Consider the following 6251-nt stretch of genomic DNA (forward strand, 5'->3'; position numbering starts at 1 on the left):
CATAATATATTTTTAAATACATTTCTAATGTTTCCACAACAAATTTATTCCAATAATAATAATATAATAGGAAAAAGAGTTTAGATATTAATTGAATGTAGCAATAAGTATTCACGAACTAAAGTATTCGAAAATTTATTGTCTAATATTTTTCATTGTTCATATATAAAGATATATCTACATATATATATACACGTCAAATTTAGTATTCATTTTCGCGTGTTTACAGCCGATAGTATATCCTGAATCGTAGTGAAAGGAACGATAGAGATATACAAGAGAGAAATGGTAGGTGTGTTCGTGTGAAAATGAATGAGTGAGTGACTCATGTGTGTGAGAGAGAGAGAGAGAGAAAATGAGAATGAGAATGAGAGTGATAGTGAGAGTGAGAAAGAGAATGGTCGAGCAACGTTAAAACGGTATAAAAGGGACATAAAGAGCGACCGTAAAGGGGAAAAACTTGGACTTAATTCCGCGGCGTGCAAATTGCACACGCCCCACCACTTTCATTACCCGGATTCTACCCCCAGAAAAGCGTGCAGGTCGGTGCCACCCCAACGAACAAAGAGGTAGTTAACGTTTGCGTTCAAAGCTCTCGCTTTCGCCAATAATCTTTCGATTTTTTTTACCTTCTTTCCTTCTTTCTTTCTTTCTTAATTTTTTTTTCTACATATACCAAAACTTATATGACAATGTTTATTGATGAAATATTAAATCGTTGGATAATTTCTTTCTGATACGGTGGCTGATATTTTGTATTTATCTTGAAAAAAAAAAAAGGAGGGGAAACAAAATTTTCACATCGAAACATTTTTTCAACATTTGTCAATATATGTATATAATTAATTGAATAATATATATCTCTGTAAATTTCTGATTGTATGTATTACATTTAAAGTACGACATAATAGAATACAGGGTGGTATTCTTAAAAATTCTCTTTGGTCAATTCAAAAATTCAAATTATTTTTATCTGTAAAGTATTATATCGTTCAGATCAATTTTTCTAATCACTTCTCTACCTAAATATTTTATACCTTTATATCTCATTGATATATATATATTTAACTATGATTTTATTTCGAAGTAACAAATTATATTCAAAATATATTCGAATTATATTCAAAAAAATAAATTTATGTGTATCGAGTAATATTACACAAATAACAGAGAAATAAGATAAAAAGTTAAACAAAGTACGTTCAGTATAGGATATCTTATGAAGGAGAAAATTCTTTCTTTCGTAAGAGTACGATAAAGATAAAAAGAGAGAGAGAGAGAGAGAGAGAGAGAGACAGACAGAGAAAGGAAGAGAAGGAAAGGGAATTCCGAAGAACGTGACAGCACGGATGCGAGGATTCACGTTTGAAATTATATCCGGCTCCTTTGGCTCGCTAGGGTATTTACGATTAAGCTTCTCCTCGGCATGCTCCGTTAAACTGGTAGACTTTCTCGTAGCTTGATGTTAGAGAGAGAGAGAGAGAGAGAGAGAGAAGGATAAGAAGAAGAAGAACGAGCGTGAAGAAGTTGTACGATAAATAGAAAAGTCTTGGCCATCGCTGACCTCGGTGAATCGGTTCCAATTTAAGGAGGGTCATCCTTCCCAGCTCCCCTCCCCCCTCCCTCCCCACCGCCACCCCCTCTTTCTTCCATCCACAACCAAAACCAACCAACGTTATCCCTTCTCTCAGCAAAAGGTACCCACGGTATCTTCCTTTTCTACTATCGTAAAACTTGCTACTCCGTTTAGTTAACTCTCTTTCCTATCTCTGTCTCTCACAGTGATTTTCGTAAAATCAAGGAGGTGCCTGTTACAGAACTCGAATCTTTTGGCTTTTCCTCTTTAAAAAGTAACTACTTCGAGTTGAGAGATTTGCTCTATCTACTTCTTCTTAGAAACTAGTCTACTACTTTTTGGTTTGTAAGTCATTCTACTCTTTCAAGTTAGTCACTAAAAGAGAAATCTTACTTCAAGTTTCTGAGAAAGATTAAACATTTACTTTTCCTACGTTTCTTTCATTTTTTTGTTTTTTGTTTATCGTACCTTTTCTCGTAATTTTATTGGTTGATTAACCAATTATATTTTTAACCTATACTTACAATTTTATCTTCTCGTATTCTTTCGTCATGAATAATTATTACAACGATGAGGATTTCTTTAAGTTTACATGAGAATATACGTCTGGGATTGGTGTAAAACTTATTCTTAAGATTGAGATTATTATTTGAGCTTTAAAAGTTGATAGCTAATCCGAATGTTTTTTCATCGTTGAAAATGATAATTTAAAAAGGTAACAACAAAAGTTATCGAGTTTAGTCAGATTAAAATGATACTTTTAACATATAGTTAATAAATAAATAAATAGATAGAGATATATAGGTATAGTATGCTAATACTTGAAATAAATATTCTACGAGTATGCACTCTCTCACATCGGATAAGTTTGAGCTCTTCGAGTGAAGCTGTAGCTTTCGATGGTTCCCCAAAGTTATTATATTTGCTTTCACGGAGGATGACGTTTTAACGGTACAGAAGAAATAGATATCTACGATCGTAGGGAAAAGAGAGAACGAATGAGAGAAAAAAAAAAAGGAAGAAAAGGAGAAGAAGAAAAAAAAGAAAGCAAAAAAAAAAGCAGAAATGGAGAAAATTCAACGAGCGATAGGTGGTTTATCCGATCGATAGTAGACTTTAAAGGAGAGAAACGATGAACAGAGTCGAAAGCTCATCGAATGTCCGACGGAGAAGGTTTTCCTTTGACGGTGTTTATCGAATATCATGAAAGCAAAGCTTATAACGGTGTCGTTCCCCTATTGGATACACTATATATATAGTAATAGATACTATACTAACTCTACTCATACCATAAGAGTAAGCTGAATCGAACTGGGAGTTCAAACCATCGACGACTTTGGGTGTTCCACTACTTTCGGACATATTTCGTTGAAAGCTTGTCAGCTTTTATCGAAACTATCGTACGAACGAATCGTATCCTTCAACGACATGCGAACGAAACTGCATCTTTCTCTCGCCGTATTTCCAACAGCAAATTTCTAATCCCCCGAAGGGAGGAATCCCTTAGGATAGTATTTCTCATGGGTATACCTTTCGCTTTCCCCTGTCGTCCCATAAGAAGGAAAAGACGAAGTGAAAATCATCGAAATTCTTACACAGATCGTTTTCCATTACTAATTTCACTTTTGGGTCAAAGGGTTTCAAGAGACTGCGATACCTTTGCCTAGAAGAAGTAACGAGTCGTGCAAAGATTTAACGATGTGGAATCAAGAGAGAGAGAGAGAGAGAGAGAGAGTGTAATAGTATTTTAGTTGAAATTTGAACGAAATGCAATACATAAATAGAAACATACTTTCTCTCTCACTCATTCATTCTTACTTTGACTCTCCTTCTAATTGATTTTTTTTTATCTTTCTTTTACTCTTCCTTTTACGTTCCTTTGTACATACAGTGAGTCACTAAAGTATTCGTATCTACACAGAATATAATTAAAATATAATTAATATTTTTGTCGGTTGTATTAGGTTAATAAAACTATTCTATATAATGCTTTTTAGACGCTTAGATATATTCAGTTGCAATTATGTTGCATTACATTAAATATCAATTGTTTAAAATTGACAATGGAGAGACGAAATATTTTCATGATATTTAAATTACTACAATTTATCCTCCTAATGATTCAATTTTAAGTGACATACTTAACTAAACGTTCGTTGTTTTATTATACGATAAATTTTCTCATACGAAAACTTTTGTCATTTAATTAATTCATATAACGTAAAATCTACTGTAATAAAAATTCTCCCCGAGAACGAAATGAACAATCCTGTTGGAAATGTTCTACCTTTATTATCAAAGATAATTATTAAAAAGTTACTCGATACTATGATAGAGTAAAAAAAAGGAAAGAAACAAATCAAAACAATAACATAAACGAAAAAGTAGTGCTCATCGAATCGTTCATACGTACTTTGTGCATCGTGTTCTTCTTCGTATTAGATTGTCTGTCATCGTATTTGACAGACATTGATTTATATAGCATAGAGTCTTTTAGTGATGCATATAAAAGTTAAAAGAACGTATACCAGCCTGACAACTTTTATCATCACGAGTAGGAAAAAAAGATATCTTTTTTTAATTATATTATTATATTTTCATAGATGAGAGAAAAGGGGAATTATTAAAAAATATATGTAACATATTAAACTTATCGACACTTCATTTAAATGCTTGTTAAAACAAAATACATATTTTAATATAGAATAAGTCTTTAGCCAAAATTAGATAGTGAAAACAAAATATTTTCTTTCTTTTATTCTGTGAATGATGTAAATTTTATTTCCATATTTTGTTGTCTTACAAATTACAGAATTCGATCATCATATACATATATATTACATAAAATATATTTAAAAAATTCTAAAGATCGAGATACACCCTATATAAGTGCCTATTAAGCTGAAAGTCTAGACGTAGTGTGTCGATTTTTGCCAAGGCACCAAATTAGAAACTCTCTGCTTCTTCAACCCTCCACTAACCTCTCTTCTTCCTTTCCTTGTCGCTTTCGTCTGCTTCTTCTTCTTCTTATGCTTTCTCGTACCATACACACACACACACACACACATATACTCTCACACAGATCTTCTTTTTATTCTTTTCATCCACTTCTCGCGACTCGTAAATGCGAGCATGTGAAATTACTTAAAGAGGATGAAGAAGAGAGAAAGAGAACTCTACGAGATCATTTTCTTTTTTTTTTTTTCCTTTTCCCATTTTACTTTCCAAAGAGGGTTATATTTATTCACGTCCCTTAGAATTTCTCGATCATACCACGAAACAAGGTGGTAACAAGGGATAGACTTTCGGTTAGAGAAGAGAAGTCCGTTATATGTTTCGGATGAAGTTAAGGGTAGTAAATTGGTTTAACCGTCCAACGTTTGGTCCTTCTTGCAACAAGGAAATTGCGTAACCTTTACCCATGGCTTAGGGAATTCGAAGGTTTGCTATGTTATTATGGGGGTCTACTTCCTTATGGGAAACCGCGTAATTTCGAGAACGTCGGCCTTGGCTGGCTTTCGTTTTGGGTTAATGGAAATATTAATCTATATATTATAACCAGACGACGATAATAACAAAAGAGTTTAATGAACTGAGTTTTCTGAAATTGACTTCAAAGAAATCAAATTTGTATTTCGAGTTATAAATCTAAAAGCACGTGTATATATAAATATATCATATATGTATGTATTTATATTTGTGGTGTATAAATGCACGACGCATGTATTGATCTCTCTCTGAAAGAAAACAAATTAAAGAGAGAAAAGGTTTATTTAATTCGATCGCGTCAACGGTTTAGAAATAACACGATCATCTAAAGTATACTTACGCATTACGCGAAACTTTCTAGTTGGATCGAATAGAAATCAATAATTCCATTTAACTTCCATCTTGTTTATGAAAGTTTCTACTCTATGCTTTAGAAATGGGTGACGGTAAGTTTAAATGATATTCGACACACCGTTTATAGTTAACTACGCTAGAGCTTTCGTATAAATGCGAACAAACTTTTCCATAGACGTAGATATTTGTACATATGTACAAGTATTATATAGGCACATATATATATATATATATATAAATACGAACGAAAAAACAGGAGGAAAAATTAAGGGAAAATAGGGAAGGTAAAAAGAAAAAAAGATGAAACAAGGAAAGTCAGCAAAATTCGTTTACTACGTGTAACGTGGAATTAAGCGTCGATCCATTAAACTGCTCAGAGATATCTTTCTTTTATTCTAGAAGTGCACCGGTTCGCGGATTAAACGCGACTGCCGAGTTAATGCTCCGCGGTTGCGATAATTCAAGGCGAAACGCGTTTAGCGGAACGCAGCTGTGGTGATTAGTATCGAAGTGTGGCCTTGTTCATGTACATAACTATATACATACTTATATACATACATACATACATACATATATACATACTATACGTACGTACGTATGTACCTAGGTATTATAGACGTGTAGAAACTTTTCGAGTATTTCGTAGGATCGATCACAATGACGTTATCCTCAACGAGATATCAATGAAATATGCTACAGAGGAAATTCGATTATTCTTTATACGTTCTTCGTAGAGAATAATAAATCATATCATAGCGAACTCGAAGGGGATCCGAAGAACGGATTAACTCAGATTTACTCTATTTCCCATTCGGAATGAACATTAATAGTG

General features: G+C 33.1%; 1 long non-coding RNA gene across 2 annotated transcripts in view; it reads right to left on the reverse strand.

The window, feature by feature from the left end:
• Positions 1-5771, reverse strand: part of LOC106792099 — an 87096-nt gene extending 81325 nt beyond the window's left edge. Inside the window, exon 1 of one of the 2 annotated variants that reach the window (XR_001382259.1) lies at positions 5753-5771. This is a non-coding gene — a long non-coding RNA (uncharacterized LOC106792099). Of the gene's footprint in view, positions 1-5405; positions 5490-5752 lie in introns of those variants that run through there. The other variant, XR_001382258.1, reaches the window with a different exon arrangement.
• Between the last annotated feature and the right edge of the window lie 480 nt (positions 5772-6251).

The sequence above is a fragment of the Polistes canadensis genome, unplaced genomic scaffold (genome assembly GCF_001313835.1).
Source record: "Polistes canadensis isolate GaletaPanama2010 unplaced genomic scaffold, ASM131383v1 scaffold_377, whole genome shotgun sequence".
In the NCBI taxonomy this organism is placed as follows: domain Eukaryota; kingdom Metazoa; phylum Arthropoda; class Insecta; order Hymenoptera; family Vespidae; genus Polistes; species Polistes canadensis.